Source organism: Prunus mume, linkage group LG7, assembly GCF_029339155.1.
Source record: "Prunus mume cultivar Tortuosa linkage group LG7, ASM2933915v1, whole genome shotgun sequence".
Classification (NCBI taxonomy): Eukaryota; Viridiplantae; Streptophyta; class Magnoliopsida; order Rosales; family Rosaceae; genus Prunus; species Prunus mume.
The window spans coordinates 7,924,832-7,942,006 of NC_142704.1; the positions used below are offsets into that span (position 1 = coordinate 7,924,832).

Sequence of the window (17,175 nt, forward strand, 5' to 3'; positions counted from 1 at the left end):
ACTATTTGTTCGTTTCTATCTTTTCTTGCAAATTACTTTCATTGCTAAGAATTCTTTTCGGTAAAATGGATGACCAGAGTGATTTATCTGTCTTTGTTCGACGGTTGCATGGTGAAATAATTCAAAGGACAAGGTCATTGGTTCTAGGCTTTGTTATTTACAGTTTCAAGTTTAATCTTACAATAATTTCTAAAGAATTGTATGAGGGGCATTTGCATTTATCTTTTGATCCTCATGGGGTACCGATAAATGCGATGTTTGTAAAAGTTGATCAAGCAGATGCAAAAAAAATATTTCAAAGGACTTCTGCAGCTAATGATGGTATTGTTTTAAAGCCGTGGACGTATGTGTTCTCCCGACAAAAGAAGAAGTTGTTTGGCGACTTGCCTAAGAAAGCAGATTTGAAGAAGGGAATCTGGACTCTATGTTATGATCGCTTCAAACACACTCTTGAAGATTGGACAAATCTAGCGAAGCCACAGCTTAAGGCTAAGGGAATTGCTTATAATGATAAGCTTAAACTACCTATCAAGAATGGGGATGGTCGTCATCTGAAACAAATTTTGGTGTAAATCTATAAGGTACGTAGTTGGTTGGATTTTGTTAAAATTATTTGGTCATAGTTTTGTTTTGTTTGAATTGTATTTGACATAAATTCTTCGTATTGTTTGTAGGGAGTTGATTGATGGTCTATGTCGCATACATTCTAAGGGGTTATATCATGGTGGGTTGAGTTCGGAGAGTAATTATGTATTTATTGGCGAATGTCTGAAGGTAATTAACATTAAGGGAGATTTGGATGAGTTTAATACTGATGAAGACCGTGAGAATAAGAAGAAAGAAGATATTATGGACCTTTTAGGGATGTTGGACAACTGGTTTGAATCAATACTAGCGGGGGGCAAAAGAAGTTGGCTGGAATGTCAACACTTCTTTGATTTTGTCAACCGTGCTAAGACTTTTAATTTGGAGTGAGTTGTCTATCTCTTCTATTTTTTTTTTTTAATGTCATTTATTTCTTATAGGATATTGTTCTTTTGTCTTTTCAGCTATGATTTTTTTGTCAAAAAAGTGAAGTGTCATCCGTTTTTGTTTGAAGCTGATGGAAGGATGAGTCTCTTTGTTGAGTATGACCGTAGAAGAAATGCTCCAACTTCTCGCCAACAAGTCGCAGTCGTTTTGACATCATCATCTGATTTTGCTAATTTCAAATCCTGGAACTCTTCTTCAACCGTTAATAAGATGGATAGCTATATGCTGGGTGTTTATAACCATAGAAATTACTCTGGGGATGTGGAGGATCTTCTTAGGTACCTTAGGAATCTGCATCATCATTATCATCAACATGGTTTGGCTGTTGGTTCTATGGAGGCTGTGGATCGTTTCAGAAATTGTTTTACAACTGCAGTATTAAAACAAGTTCGTGTGACACTAGGGACAGCGCCTTTTATATACATGCGCGACATTTTTCTTTCCTGCAATTACTAAGTTAACTACTACCAATAATTTATCAATAATTTACTAACGCAAAAAAATCCTCACCAGCCGTGTGTGTGTGTGTGTGTATATATATATGTTGTCGTTCTTTTGTAAGTTAAACAACAGCAAAATGAAAAGTTCACCCTAACATTTTATGAATCAATTTTATACAACCAATATACCTTTTGAAAAATCACATTCAATGCAAACCCATATACAAATAAGTGAAATAAAACAAAGGAACTACATTTTGAAAAAGAAAAGAATTACCACTCAATGGCTTTGGCAGTGGTTATCAGTTCAGACAGCGTAATCAGAGAACAGAAATTAAATCCAAAAAGTAAGCAGGAGACTTTGTGTCAGCAGAATTATCCTCCTCTCTGAGCTCATTCTTCTCATGGTCATCTATTCAATTTTCAAACAACTTGCATGAAAAGATGATTCATAAAAAGATGCACTATTAAATCAATGTACAGCTTTCTTCTCATCAGCTCTAACCTTTTTTTTTTGGGGGCATAAATCAGCTCTAACCTACTGATCCATAAGGAATGATCCAAACTAACCACTAGGGTTTTAGCTAAATAGCTACAGAATTAAGTACGCATGTATTTTTTGAATCATCTACACAAATGACACAGCAGCAAAATGTTTGGGGGCAAAGAAATTTGTATAGTTCCTTTATACGTAATAGCTAGATTCAGACAACAGGGGATGCATTCTCCTTTCGTAAGTACTGAATCTGACCAAGCAAGTACTTTTAACAGTCCAGTAGCTTCACACAACATATAGATGCCTTTCAATTGTTCAGCTGATTTAGTTCTGTGCAAGAGTCATTTCAAATTAAGAATGACCCACCATCATATCAAAAATTGATTAGATTAAGAGAGACATGGTGAACTTCTCATAAATAAAAGGCAACATACTGTGAGCATCAGCCAGCTCAAGAAAAAGCTCGCTAAAATGCTCACGCTTATATTTCTCACTCTCAGCCTTGTGGATTCTGTAAGTACTTTTTCTAGGACAAGCCCTGCCCATCAAACAGCTTTCTAAACATCCATCCAAGAAATCTGAGTGATTTTTCATCCTAATAATAAACAGTCATGTTAAGCCACTTGGATGTGGTACATCATTATTCTAAATGACTTCACACAAGTTGATAATGAGCCAGAGGAAATTCTGTTGGAAGACCCTCTAAAATCTTTTATAAAGCATGAGCAGTATGAAGTTCAAAATCAATAAAGTACAGGAGGCTTGTGTTTTTTTAAAATTTTTTTTTTTTAAAAACAGTATTACCACATCAGAACAAGATAAATCTGAAATAAATCAGCTTTATCAACAGTGAATCTAATTCTTTCTTCATAATAGAGCTTAAATGAACACTTCTGTCAAGATTTGCACCTTATTTTGAATCCTCTAATCAGTTAGAAAGGCTACCTGTCAACACTACTATTAACCTTGATAATGCAAGTCTATCAATCATAGGTTCCTTCACATAGAGACAATAAGCTTTGTCTGAGTAAATTCTATTCCAAGAAGTATCCATCACTAGTTGCATCTATTTTCTAATTCAGGATCAGCCGAAACAAATAACTAGTGGGCAGCACATCCAACATTCCCCAAAGTTCGGTAGATTTCGACAGGGACAAAACTTATACTGATTCCAAATCATAATGTATGTACCCTGTATCTTTTTCATCATTCCTTCAGAAACCCCATTTCTAAATTTTCAATTTGCAACTCCCTTTCCAAATCTTACACTATTTAGCATCATCAAGCTTCTAAAGTAGGACAAGCATTACAACATCCAATCCTTTAATTATAATATGCCAAACATTACAACATCCAATCCATATAATAGAAAGTTTCTAGCACTCATAACAATGCTTATGCGCGCATGTGAAAATTAAGATCTGAACAACTTACCCGCGCACTGAGGCCTCCGTTACATTAGCCTTGTCAGCCGCCAGAACAGGATCCTGTGAACCCATGATCCGATAATAGTCTCTATGAACTGAATAGGGCCTTATATCCTATTAAATTAAGCAATACCAAATTCAGACATTCTTGAATCTTGTCAGATGATCCTCCAAAGAACAGTAGGCAGCCATATTTATCGTTATTGGGCCTGAAGTTTTGCACTGCATATTTAACATAACTTTCAAGTACAGAACTGAATTTTAAAATGAAACCCTAGCGGTTAGTTTTCTTTCCAACAAATGATTGAATTTTAAAATGAAACCCTAGCGGTTAGTTTTCTTTCCAATAAATGATTGCTCAGTAAACAAAAACCCTTAATCAAGTGAACCGCAGAAATATTACAATTAATAAATTGAAATGATAGCCTTTAACCCATCTTGTAGAAAATGATACTTGAACTACGAAAAATTCGGAATTAGACATCAAATCAACCCCAATCCAGAAAAAAAAGTTTTTACTGTTTAGAAAGAAACAAAAAGCCATTATTCCAGAGACCCTATACCAGAACAAAGAAACCATTTGTGGAGAAGAAAGAAGAAAACACCCAGAGGAAATGCATAATTATATTGAGAAAATGTAAAATCTACTGATATACCTACCTGCAGATGGAAATGCTGGGCAGAACAAATTGGTCTTGGATTGAGAGAAATTCAATATATTTCGAAGAAAAATGACAAAGGATTTCGTGGAAATTTGGGACACATAAAAATGTCATTGAGTAATGGGGTAAGGTAACTGTACGCTTGGCATTTAGGAGGAGGGGAGGAAGACAGAGAGGATGGCGGGAGAAAACGAGGCAGAGAAAGGCGAGTGATGAGCGCTCGCCTTTTTGGTGCGTAATGAACCTGGCCATGTGATTCATCCCGTGATCTTCCTTGTTTTTTTTTTTTTTTGGGTACATTTCATGCTAGTGGTGAATTGATCAAAGCATAGTGATAGGTTTATGAGCACATCTGTCTAGTTTCCCTATTAATCATGCATTTTTTTTGGAGCTCGTTACCGTGTCTTATTTTGCCCTCGCTTTATGAATGCTTAGTTTTAAAAGAAGATAGGTCTGACAAAAAACGGAAAGAAAATAGAATTGGAGAGATCAAATGAGAATTATCATATAACTTCTTGCCCACTTTAAGCCCAAGTCCACTTTAATATTTTTAATTATTGTTGTAAAACTTATAGGCTTAACCAGCTACTTTTGGGTTCTCAAGGAGATAAACTGTTGATTGAAATTCTGAAGCTTCTAGGCTTCTTTTTTTTATTTTTTTTGTTGTTGGTAAAATAGGGGGCAAAGCCCAAACCAAAAAGACTACACAAGAACAAATCTAGGCCTCAAGAGACCATTCTTATCATCATCTAAAATAGACTGATCAGGAGGAGAAGAGAGCTCAGGATAACCCAAATCCTTATGATGATCTATCTTAGCTAGGAAATCAGCAGCAAAATTGGTCTCCCTATAGACATGAAGAACGCAACAATTCCACTGATTTTTCAAAAGCTCTCTGCACTTGGTAAGTAACACAGACATAGGATGAGAGTCCACCCAATCTCCATTAATCATATCAAAAACAAGGGCAGAATCAGAATTAACCATTATCTGGTGCAAACCTAGCTGCCAAGCAAGGTTAAGACCATAATATAAGGCCCAAGCTTCAGCCACAAAGACTTCACCATGACCAAGATTAGCAGAAAAACCTGCTATCCAGTTACCATCCAAGTTCCTAATTATACCTCATGCAGCAATGCACCCAGAATCACTCATTCTAGAGCCATCAATATTAAGCTTAAAGAAGCCACAAGGAGGAGGCTGCCAAGCAAGAAACATTTGAGTTTGAGAGGTAGCCTTCTTTATGAGGTTATTAGCCTTATCCCAATCTAGAAGATACTCAACAATAGTCTGATTAGGACGACAAGGCATTTGGAAATGAGGCTCAAAGATAGAACGACACCTTAATTTCCAAATGAACCAGCAAGCAACAGCAAAAATACTAGACCACTTCAAATTCCTTATATGCCCAGCATTGTAACACAAATTTTCCTTCAACCAACTATCAAAATCAGAGGAAAAGAAATTGATCAATCCTTCAGGAAGATAGAAGGATCTCCAAAGCGCAAGAACACGAGGACAGGAGATAAAGAGATGCTGTAAAGACTCCTCATGATAATGACAGAGAGGACAAGAAGGGTCTCTAGAAAGGTGCCTTCTTACTCTCTGCACATTAGTTAAGATATTTTTTTGAGTGAGAAGCCAAGTGAACATTTTAACATGGGGAGGGATCTTCAAATTCCAAATGAACTTCCAAGGAGAACTAGTGACTTAATTAAACCTGGCAGATAACTCATAATAACAGTCTTCATAGAAAAAACTCCATTCGAAGAGGGACCCCATATACAAGTATCAGGTATATTACCTTCAACATCTACATGAATACTGATGATCTGCTTAACGGCTTCGGAGAAGAGCTGCAGGAGCTTCTTAATGTTCCAACCAGTCCTAGAAAAATAATTAGACACAGTTTCACTTTGTCAAGTGATCGATAAGGGAAAAATAGTATCCACCAAAGGAACATCACCAATCCAAGTATCAGTCCAGAATTTGACTCTAGTGCCATCTCCCACTCTCCATTTCATACCCTTATTTAAAATGGCAGCTCCATATATTAATCCTTTCCAAGAGCTGGAAGCCAAAGTACAATTATCATCATAAGCATCGAAATAACAACTACCCCTTAAGTACTTTTTCCTGAGCATCGCAGCCCAAAGACCAGAGTCCCCAGCCACAATTCTCCAACTAGCTTTAGATAACATAGCTTGATTCATAAGAGAAGCCTTTTAATACCCAAACCTCCTAGACGTTTAGGCAAACAAACTGTATCCCATTTAACTAAATGAGTTTTATGATGGTTCTCACTACTTCCCCAAAGAAAACTTTTAGAAGATTTGTCAAGGTCTTCACAAAGTGCTTGAGGAAGCATAGCCGTCTGCATAGTATATAGAGGAATAGAAGAAGCAACATACTAGATTAAAGTGATTCTTCCAGCCATAGAAAGCAACTGACTTTTCCAAGCAAGTTTAGCTTGAACTTTAACCAGAACCCCCTTAAACGTAGCCTTGGTAACCCTCCCTTGGACAAGGGGAACTCCTAAATAATTCCCCATATCAGTGGATCTGGTGGCATCACAAGTTAACTCAATTTGATCAACAAGGTCAGTCTTAGTATTGGCAGATATGTACAACAAAGATTTCTCAAAATTCACTTGCTGCCCAGAAAGATCACAAAACTCCTCAAGAGAATTTTTCATAACCATAGCTTGCTGAGCAGAAGCCTCACCAAAAAGAATCAAGTCATTTGCAAAGAACAGATGCGAGATTAAAGACCAGACCTCGCTGCCCTAACAGCTTTCCACTCATTCTTTAACACCCTAGCAGAGCATCAATGATATGACTAAGCTTTTCCATACATAAGACAAAGAGTCACCTTGTCGAACACCTCTTTGAGTTTTGAAACTCTCAGTAAGCTCCCCATTCAAGATAATTTTGTAAGAGACATTCTTGACACAGCTCATAATGAGATGAAGAGAGGTTTCCTCAATACCAATTTCTGCAAGAGTTTGCTCGATAAAAGACCATTTCAATCTGTCATACGCCTTAGAGAGGTCAATTTTCCAAGCTATATACCCGGTTTTACCTCTTGCTTTATGGAATCTATGCAAAACCTCTTGAGCAATGAAGATATTATCTGAAATTTGTCGTCTAGGAACAAAGCTAACCTGATTGGGGCTAACAAGCTTACACATAAGAGGTCTGAGCCTTCCAACAATGATCTAAGAAACAACTTTGTATAAAGTGTTACATAGACTAATAAGACGGAACTGCAGCATGCTCTGAGGATTAGTGATTTTAGGAGCTAGAGTAACAAAGGTACTGTTCAGGGACTCAGGAACGGAACCACTAGAAAAACATTTAAACGCCAAATCTTCAATATCCTTCTTACAAAGAGATCAATAATTATGGAAGAAAATAGCAGAGTAGCCATCGAGACCAGGAGCCTTGTAGGGACCAATAGCAAAAAGGGCATCCTGCACCTCCTTTCACCACCTCCTTCGACAGCAAATCACCTGAGGAATATGAGGGAAAAGCCAAATCAGGTTTCTTTCTTTTCTTTTGTTGCACAAACCTTCTCTTATAGGTGCTGCTGTGTAACACCCTGACTCCAAATTTAATTCATGATTTAATTTATTAAATGTGAATTTACGAATTTACCCTTGGAGTAGGGGTATTTCGGATATTTTCTTATTCGGGAAGATTTTGGGGCTTTGATTGGTATTTTTGGGTAGATCGTACTGAGATGAGTCCGTAGACACGTAGTGGGCTCGATTCGGAGTTGTAACGAAGAAGTTACGTTCAAAACAAGTTCAATTGCATAATCGTAATTTTCTCGAAGTTGGTTTTTAATAAATCTGAAAACACTCTCTCTCTCTCCCGCGAACCAGCCCCTCTCCCTTCGAAAATTTTCAGCCGTCGGCTCCTCCTCCACGCAGCCACCGCTTCCGACCACCGCAACCTACGATACCGGTACCAAACTGACCGGCCATGCCCCGCCGTCAAACCCCGGCGAGTTTCTACCGTCGTCAGCCACTCCAGTCGCCTGAATCTGCAGAAATCGCGCCAGTTTTTCCAAAAATTCAAACCGCTCGTTCTCTCTTATTTCTCCACCAAATTTGACGAGTGAGGTATGATTTTCTACCTATTTTCCATGATCTAGCTGATGGTTGGGTAGGATTTCATTAATTTTGTGCCTAGGTTAGTTGATTTTCGATTTGAATTTCTGCCGGTTTTGGGTTTGCATTTCCGGCCACTTCCGATCACTTTTTGGGGTAGGCCCAAGAACAAAAGTGACTCTAAATATAGTGTTTTACCTAGGACAGGAGTTTGGGCCGGCGGTTTGGAGTTTTTCCGGCCGTCGAAAATTGATCAAGCCACCCACGCGCTGCCGGCACGTGTGGCGGCGCGTGGGCAAGAGTGGTGGAGCTGAATTTTGTCCTGATGAGATCCTTAGGTTGTCACGAGCGTGTAGGATTTCGCGGCTCTCAATTCCGAGGTCATTTGACTATCGAACGGATTATTGCATATTGTGCGTTATCCAGGTTCGATATATTCCGACCGTTGGATCGTTTCCAAATTGAAGTATATTGCTCTAGACCTTCCTAAGATTGTGTAGGAATTCGCGGATCGTGAATCCGATTCAATAACTTAAAGTTTACATTTTAAGATAACCGTCCGATCGTAAGCGATCTAACCGTCCATTTCGGACCAAACTTGCTGGACGTGCATCTTAGACCTTGTAAAACCTTTAGGAACTTCCGGATTGAAAAACAGAGGTTGTGGGTCCTGTGGGCCCGGTTGACCCGATTTGAGAAGTTTGACCGCCCGGTTGACCGAATGTCTCCCGAGGCTTTTCCACCGTTCGGTTTGGGTAGTTGGACCTTAGAACGTCTCTTTCCGCGTACACTCACTAGAAACCCGGAAACTAGGTTTTTAATTTAAAATTCTGCGCTTGATGTTAATCGCATGTTCAGATTCAAATAGGTACTCGACCACGCATACGCAGCAGGACCCTCTTAGAGTCAAGCAGCGTGGGACTACTTGTGAGTGGACTTTGTTTTTAACTAATATGCATGGTTTTATGATGAGAAAGTTTATGCATAATGTTTAATGGATACATTATTATTTATTCAATGGTGGAAATTGATGTTTTTATGAAGTATTGGCTATGTATGGAGTACTTGGGGTACTTGGGTTGTTAAAAGGAGTTTGTGGGAAGGTTTGAGTTTTGAAATATCTGTTTGGAGTGCTTTAAGCACTACCCTATGTAGCTCCCCGAATTTGGAACTTGGTTACTGATACTTGAGATACTTGGAATTGTCGGAACCCGGGACATCCTTGATGGGATGTTGCTGTAGACCCTGGATTTGGGGTAGTCTGCGTGCGTGGGACTGATTTTTCAGCGCATGCTTTGAGTGTCTTGGCTGTACGTGCTTTGGCTGAGAGTTAGTCCCCCAGTTGGACGGCTCGTTCCTTAGTCACATGGTGAATTGAGGAATGGCTTTGCCATGTTGACTAGTCAAACAATCCCTTGGATTGTTTCCCTGGTACAACTAAATGTTGGTTACGTTTATATATTTATGTTATTATTATTATATTATATATATTATATATATATATATATACATATATGAATATTCATTCATTCTTGTTTCTCGGTAAGGATACTTCCTCGCCGAGGTACGCTTTTGAGAGTTTAATCTTTCAGGACTTTTAAGTTTTGAATGGTGGGTTTGTGAAGTGTTGTTCACGGATTTCGGACTTGGTATCCGGTATTATTTTAGTATACGTTCATATACTTGCTTATGACGATTTTAAGATGCATTTGGAATTCTTGCATGATTTTCTAACGGTGGGGTTATATTATGTTGATTTATTTGAACTAAACTTTATTTTTGTCCACTTACAATTTTCTGTTTGCGCCTACCAAGAGGATCGAGCTCAATGAGCCGGATCAAAGGCCCAACCTTGAGTCTTTGTAGGGACTCCTTCATCTTTCTTTTCCAGTGAAACTCTGCTTATGTTGTATTTGAATTTCTTAGATATGCTCTGTATTGCCCGCTTAGGGTTTGAATTGTGAGGCCGAGGCCTTGTTGTAAATTGTTTAATCGCTTTTAAAGCATCTGGTTGGGTTTATGAATGTAAATTTTGAGCAGATTGAAGTTTGGGAAATGTTCAATTTATGGGAGATTGCCAAATTTTTGGTAGAAAGTCTCTCTTTAGTAAGTGGGCCTGCATCGGGTGATGTCGGTAATTAGGCAGGTCCGTCTCTTGCGAGGAAATTAGGCGGGTCCTGTCATGCGCCTCTTTGTACTTTGTCTGAACAATTAATGAAAGTTATCACTTCTTTTTTACTCTAGTTCATCTCTTCCTTGTTTTCCCTTTAATTGGTGTGTGAGATTTTTGTGTGTTCGCTTGACTGGTTAGTTAATCTGTTGTGGGGTTGTGTTTCAATTGTTGTTTTCTTGTCTAGTATCAGAACAAATGGGTCTTGGATTAAGACAAATTCAATATATTTCGAAGAAAAATAACAAAAGATTTGATTGAAATTTGGGGGTATATATTTAGATCCAAAAAGAGTCAAGATTCTCTATCCATGTTTTTGTCTGTCCCTCCCTCTCACTATCTTAATTTTTTGACACCTAGTATCCGACTTAATCCTAAAATAACAATGTTAGACTTTAAGAAAAATAAAAATAATAAAAACTAATAATTGAAAAAAATCAAAGGACCCAACAGTCACCAAAACTCTTTCATTTGATTCTACACTAATTTTAGGCCATGACAAATCTTTGCTTCCCATTAGAGATTCTAATAGATATACAACAATTTTTACAACAAAATTACACTAAAAATTGGGTATGTACCTCAATCTTCAACCTCTTTCTCAGAAAGGCTTTTGGAGAAGAGTAGACAAGTGAATTCAACCCCACCATTCTTCAACCCACCCAATTGCCCAACTGATATAGAACGATGGCGATTTAATCGCGGTTGAGCAAGAAAAGGGACGTGGTGAGTCGTTTGGCCTTTCAAAACTGCATTCAAGTTCGGTTAATTCCAAATAAATTCTGTTTTTCCGTTTGAGTTACATAGTTAATTCCCAAAATAATTTTGTTTTTCCGTTTGAGTTACATAGTTAATTCCCAAAATAAATTCTGCTTTTTTTCGAGTTACGTAGTTAAGTCTCCGAATTAATTCTGTTGTTCATTTTATTTGTAATAACTCCCCAGCATTACAAGGGTTGAGAGTTGTGTATTTAGACGGGTTCGTCTAACGCTTTTTAGCGCTTGATTTTAATCAAATTAATCAAAGAGAGTTTCTCTTCATTTCGTGGATTCCAGCTTTCCTTGTTACTCAAGGTTTTCGTTTGAAACCTTATTTGCTTGTGCTGCGTCAAGTGGTATCAGAGCGGGTCTCTCCGTCTTGGTATTCTTGTCTTATTATGGGTGATCGTGAAGTGATGTCCCAGCCCCAATTACTCGAGCGATCCGACGCTCAAAACCAACGGATCGACAACCTAACCACCTAATTTGGGGAGATGCGAGAATTGTTGTTGCAAGCTCTTGGTGGCAACCATAGGCGAGGAGGCAGGGATGACGAAAGAAGAGAAGGCAGGGATGATAATCGAAGAGAAGGTAGAGATGGCGAGAGAAGAGATAATAGGAGGCAACTTATTCCGGATAGTGAGTCAGAGTCAGAAGAAGAACTTGAAGAACCACCACCACCGGCTAATAATCCTCGTAATCGTAATTATGAGAATTTTGGCGACTATCGGATTAAAGCAGAAATTCCTAACTTTTGGGGAAATCTGAAGATTGAAGACTTCTTGGATTGGCTTGTAGAAGTGGAGAGGTTTTTCGATATTATGGAGGTTCCTGAGCATAAGATGGTGAAGATGGTAGCTTTCCGTCTTAAAGCTACAGCGGCTGTTTGGTGGGATCAATTGCAAAATTTACGGCAGAGGCAAGGAAAGCGGGTTCGAACATGGCGGAAGATGAAGTAAACGCTTATGATGGAACGATTCTTGCCCACAGATTATGAGCAGATTCTCTACAGTATGTACCTAGGTCAGGCGCAAGGCACCGCTTCGATTCTGAATATACCAAGAATTCATGCGTTTGGCGAGCGAAACCATTTGACCGAGACTGACAACCAAAAGGTCGCGAGGTACAACAATGGGCTGAAGATTTCCATCCAGGAAAAAATTGGTATGCAGAATATATGGACTTTGCAGGAGGTGATTAACATGGCATTGAAGGCTGAATTGTTGGAGAAGGAGAACGCCAACCCAACTTCCGCAGGAACACGACGGAAGCCTCTGAATATACTGCTGGTGCTTCTAGTGGCTCAGGAGATAAGGGAAAGCACAGCAGAATCTTGGAGGATCGACAAAACCAAAGAATTGGCCAAAACAAAAATTTCAACGAAGGTAGCAATGGAATTACAACGAGGGCAGCCGAAACCACCCGAATCCGTATGCTAAGCCCATGACGGACATATGTTACCGTTGCCAAAAACTGTGGCATCGTTCTAATGTTTGTCCAGAACGAAGCAGGCCAACTTTATCGAAGAAGCCGATGAAGATGAGGAAAACGATGAAGTCGGAAAAGATGATTATGTAGGGGCTGAATTTGCAGTTGAGGAAGGAATGGAGAAGATTACCTTGGTTTTGCAGAGAGTTCTTTTGGCACCAAAGGAGGAAGGGCAGCGTCATAGTATTTTTCGTTCCCTCTGCTCAATTAAAAACAAGGTTTGTGATGTGATCGTCGACAATGGAAGTTGCGAGAATTTCGTGTCAAAGAAATTGGTGGAGTATTTGCGCTATCTACGGAGCCTCATGTCACCCTTACTCACTAGGTTGGGTTAAAAAGGCCCTTCGGTTCGTGTAGCTGAGACTTGCCGAGTGCCACTGTCAATTGGTAAGCATTACAGAGATGAAATATTATGTGATGTTATTGACATGGATGCATGCCATATTTTGTTAGGGCGACCTTGGCAATTTGATGTGGATGCAACTTTCAAGGGACGAGATAATGTAATTCTGTTCTCTTGGAACAACCGGAAAATTGCAATGGCAACCACACAGCCCGCAAAGCAATCTGTTGAGCCCAAGACGAGGAGTTCTAGTTTCCTAACCCTAATTCGCAACGAGCAGGAGTTGAACGAGGCTGTCAAATAAGCGGAGTGTTTTTGTCCCTTGGTGTTGAAGGGGTTGTTGAAAATTGGCGGAGGAGAAGGTGACATTCCACAAGATGTGCAGCAGATTTTGAATCAATTTCAGGAACTACTTTAAAATCTGCCAAACGAGCTGCCTCCTATGCGGGACATACAGACCGAATTGACTTGGTGCCTGGAGCTAGCCTTCCGAATCTGCCCCATTATCGGATGAGCCCCAAGGAGAATGACATCCCGAGAGAATGATTGAAGAATTATCTGCGGAAAGGATTTATCGGGAGAGTTTGAGTCCTGCGCGATTCTGTTTCTGGTTCCAAAGAAAGACAAAACTTGGCGAATGTGTGTTGATAGCCGGGCAATCAACAAGATAATCAAGTACAGGTTTCCCATTCCACGGTTAGAAGATATGCTTTGGACGTTCTTAGCGGCTCAAGGGTGTTTTCTAAGATAGATTTGCGAGCGGATACCACGATTCGTGATACGACACAGACGAATGGAAAACAGCGTTCAAGAGCAAGGACAGATTATTTGAATGGTTGGTGATGCCATTCGGATTGTCAAATGCACCTAGCACTTTCATGCGGCTCATGAATCAGGTTCTTCGACCATTCATTGGTTCTTTTGTCGTTGTTTATTTCGATGACATTTTAATTTATAGTACCACAAAAGAAGAACATCTTGTGCATTTGAGACAAGTTTTAGATGTGTTGAGAGAAAATAAGTTGTATGTGAACCTTAAAAAATGTACTTTCTGCACAAATAAGCTACTGTTCTTGGGTTTTGTTGTTGGTGAGAATGGTATCCAGGTAGATGACGAGAAGATCAAGGCAATCCTTGGTGGCCACCCAAAGACAGTTCAAGTTCAAGCTTCCATGGCTTGGCCACCTTTTAAGATTTGTGAAGCATTTTAGCACCGTTCTGCACCTATCACAGAATGTTTGAAGAAGGGCCGGTTCAGCTTGGGGAGAGGAGCAAGAAAGAAGCTTTGCAGAAATAAAAGAAAAGCTTTGCACCGCACCGGTTCTAGCTCTTCCAAACTTTGAGAAAGTTTTCGAAGTTGAATGTGATGCCAGGTGTGGGAGTCGGAGTGTGCTCTCACAAGACAAGCGGCCAATTGCGTTCTTTTCTGAAAAGTTGAGCGATGCACGTCAAAAGTGGAGTACTTATGACCAAGAGTTCTATGCGGTTGTTCGAGCTTTGAAGCAATGGGAGCACTATCTTATCCAGAAGGAATTTGTTTTGTTTACAGATCATCAAGCGTTGAAGTATATTAACAGCCAGAAAAATATTGATAAAATGCATGTTAGATGGATGACTTTTTTGCAGAAATTTTCGTTCGTTATCAAGCATACTTCCGCAAGACCAATCGTGTGGCGATGCTGAGTAGGAGAGCTTCATTATTAGTCACGCTGACTCAAGAAGTTGTGAGGTTTGAATGTCTGAAGGAATTATATGCAGGTGACGATGATTTCCGGGAAATTTGGATTAAGTGCACTAATCAAGAGCCAATGGCGATTACTTTCTCAATGAAGGTTATTTGTTCAAAGGCAACCAGTTGTGTATTCCAGTTTCTTCTTTGAGGGAGAAGCTCATTCGGGACTTGCATGGTGGAGGGTTGAGTGGCCACCTAGGCCGTGACAAAACAATTGCATTGTTGGAGGAGAGATTTTACTGGCCACAGCTCAAACGTGATGTTGGAACTATTGTGCGCAAGTGCTACATTTGTCAAACTTGAAGGCGGTACAAAACACTGGATTATATATGCCATTACCAGTTCCTAACGATATTTGGCAGGATCTTACTATGGATTTTGTCCTCGGATTGCCCCGAACACAAAGGGGAGTGGACTCTGTATTTGTGGTGGTTGATCGGTTCTCAAAAATGGCGATTTCATAGCTCGCAAAAAGACTGCCGATGCATCAAATATAGCCAAACTGTTTTTCAGGGAGGTTGTTCGCTTGCATGGGGTTCCTACATCCATTACATCTGATCGTGACACCAAGTTTTGAGTCATTTTTGGATCACTTTGTGGAGACTGTTTGGGACTACTTTGAATCGTAGCAGACCGCCCATCCCCAAACCGATGGCGGTGAGGTTACAAACCGGACATTGGGCAATATGGTGCGAAGCGTCTGTGGAGAGAAGCCGAAACAATGGGATTATGCATTACCGCAGGTGGAGTTTGCATACAACAGTGCAGTCCATAGCGCTACTGGGAAGTCTCCATTTTCCATTGTTTATACTGCTATACCTAACCATGTTGTAGATTTGGTGAAACTGCCTAGAGGCCAGCAAACCAGTATGGCAGCGAAAAATTTGGTGAGGAAGTGGTAGCCGTTCGAGATGAAGTCAAGCGAAACTTGAGCAAACAAATGCTAAGTACAAAGCTGCTGCGGATAGGCATCGACGTGTTAAAGTGTTTCAAGAAGGCGATTCTGTGATGATATTTCGAGGAAGGAGAGGTTTCCAGTTGGCACTTACAGCAAGCTTAAACCGAAGAAATATGGTCCTTACAAAGTGCTCAAACGGATCAATGATAATGCCTATGTTATTGAGTTACCGGATTCCATGGGAATTTCCAATATTTTTAATGTTGCAGATTTATATGAGTTCCGTGAAGATGAGGTTCTTTATCAAGATCATAACTCGGGGTCGAGTTCTTCGGAGGTGGAGAGGACTGATGTAGAACAGGATGGCAGATTTAATCGCGGTTGAGCAAGAAAAGGGACGTGGTGAGTCGTTTGGCCTTTCAAAACTGCATTCGAAGTTCGAAGTTAATTCCAAATAAATTCTGTTTTTCCGTTTCGGAGTTACATAGTTAATTCCCAAAATAATTCTGTTTTTCCGTTTCGGAGTTACATAGTTAATTCCCAAAATAAATTCTGTTTTTCCGTTTCGAGTTACATAGTTAATTCCCAAAATAAATTCTGTTTTTTTCAGAGTTACGTAGTTAAGTCTCCGAATTAATTCTGTTGTTCATTTTATTTGTAATAACTCCCCTAGCAGTTACAAGGGTTGAGAGTTGTGTATTTAGACGGGTTCGTCTAACGTTTTTAGTTCAGATTTTAATCAAATTAATCAAAGAGAGTTTCTCTTCATTTCTGGTGGATTCCAATTTCCTTGTGACTCAAGGTTTTCGTTTGAAACCTTATTTGCTTGTGCTGCGTCACCAACGATGCAAATCTCATTCTTATTGAGAAAACTCTAACTCTCACCAACAACAGTGGAGGATGGGGATGGATAAATTTGGTGGAGGAAGGGAGGCAATGAGAGAAGCAGAGTAGAGAATAGGGTAATTGAGGGGACTCTAACTCTTAGCCACGTTCTAGCAATACTCCTATCATAGTGCAGCAACAATGGAGGAAGGGAATGCTGGAGACGTGAGAAAGAGTTGAGAAAAGACGCGAGGCCACTTACCAGAGACGCTAGGGTTTTTTAATTTGTTTTTTTAGTTTTTTTTGTTGTTGTTGTTGTTTTTTTTAAGGATTATTGAAAATATAATAAATAAATAAATAGAATACACATAACAACATTCATTAATTGACATGACATGACACATCAACTGCCACATAAAATGGTCAGCTAAGGTGGTTAATGTTGTGTGTCTAAATAGCATTACTCTTATTGTTTACTGAGCAATGAGGTAGAACAATCATTTGTCCTCGAATTGTTTGGACTTGAAAACCACAAGGGCCAAAGTGACCAAATTGAAACAATATAGACTTTAGTGGTAAAAATGGAAAATCAGAATGACAAAAAGTGATTTTTTACCTTTTTTTTAAAAGATGATATTCTATTTTAATATAATCTAAACTACGGTGAGGGTGATTCAAACTCGGGTGTAGAGTGAGGATTTCTAGCCAACTTGACTAAAGCTCATGTCTGCTTTTATGTTAGTACTTTTTTGTTTTTGGTAAAAAATGATAGGACATTCATATTACATTA

The 17,175-nt window shown here is 39.3% G+C and overlaps 1 protein-coding gene and 1 long non-coding RNA gene across 3 annotated transcripts in view; both read right to left on the reverse strand.

Annotated features, from left to right (window-relative positions):
- LOC148915362 (uncharacterized) overlaps nt 1–17,175 on the reverse strand; it is an 80,927-nt gene that overhangs the window by 43,292 nt on the left and 20,460 nt on the right. The window lies entirely within an intron of this gene.
- LOC103338432 (uncharacterized) lies at nt 1,710–4,383 on the reverse strand. 2 transcript variants are annotated; one of them, XR_016128546.1, is made up of 3 exons: nt 4,056–4,381; nt 3,403–3,617; nt 1,710–1,884 (listed from the first exon to the last, which is right to left on the reverse strand). It is a non-coding gene; the product is annotated as an uncharacterized LOC103338432 (long non-coding RNA). The 2 variants fall into 2 exon arrangements; XR_016128547.1 differs by lacking the exon at nt 1,710–1,884 and adding an exon at nt 1,894–2,506 and having other exon boundaries at nt 4,056–4,383.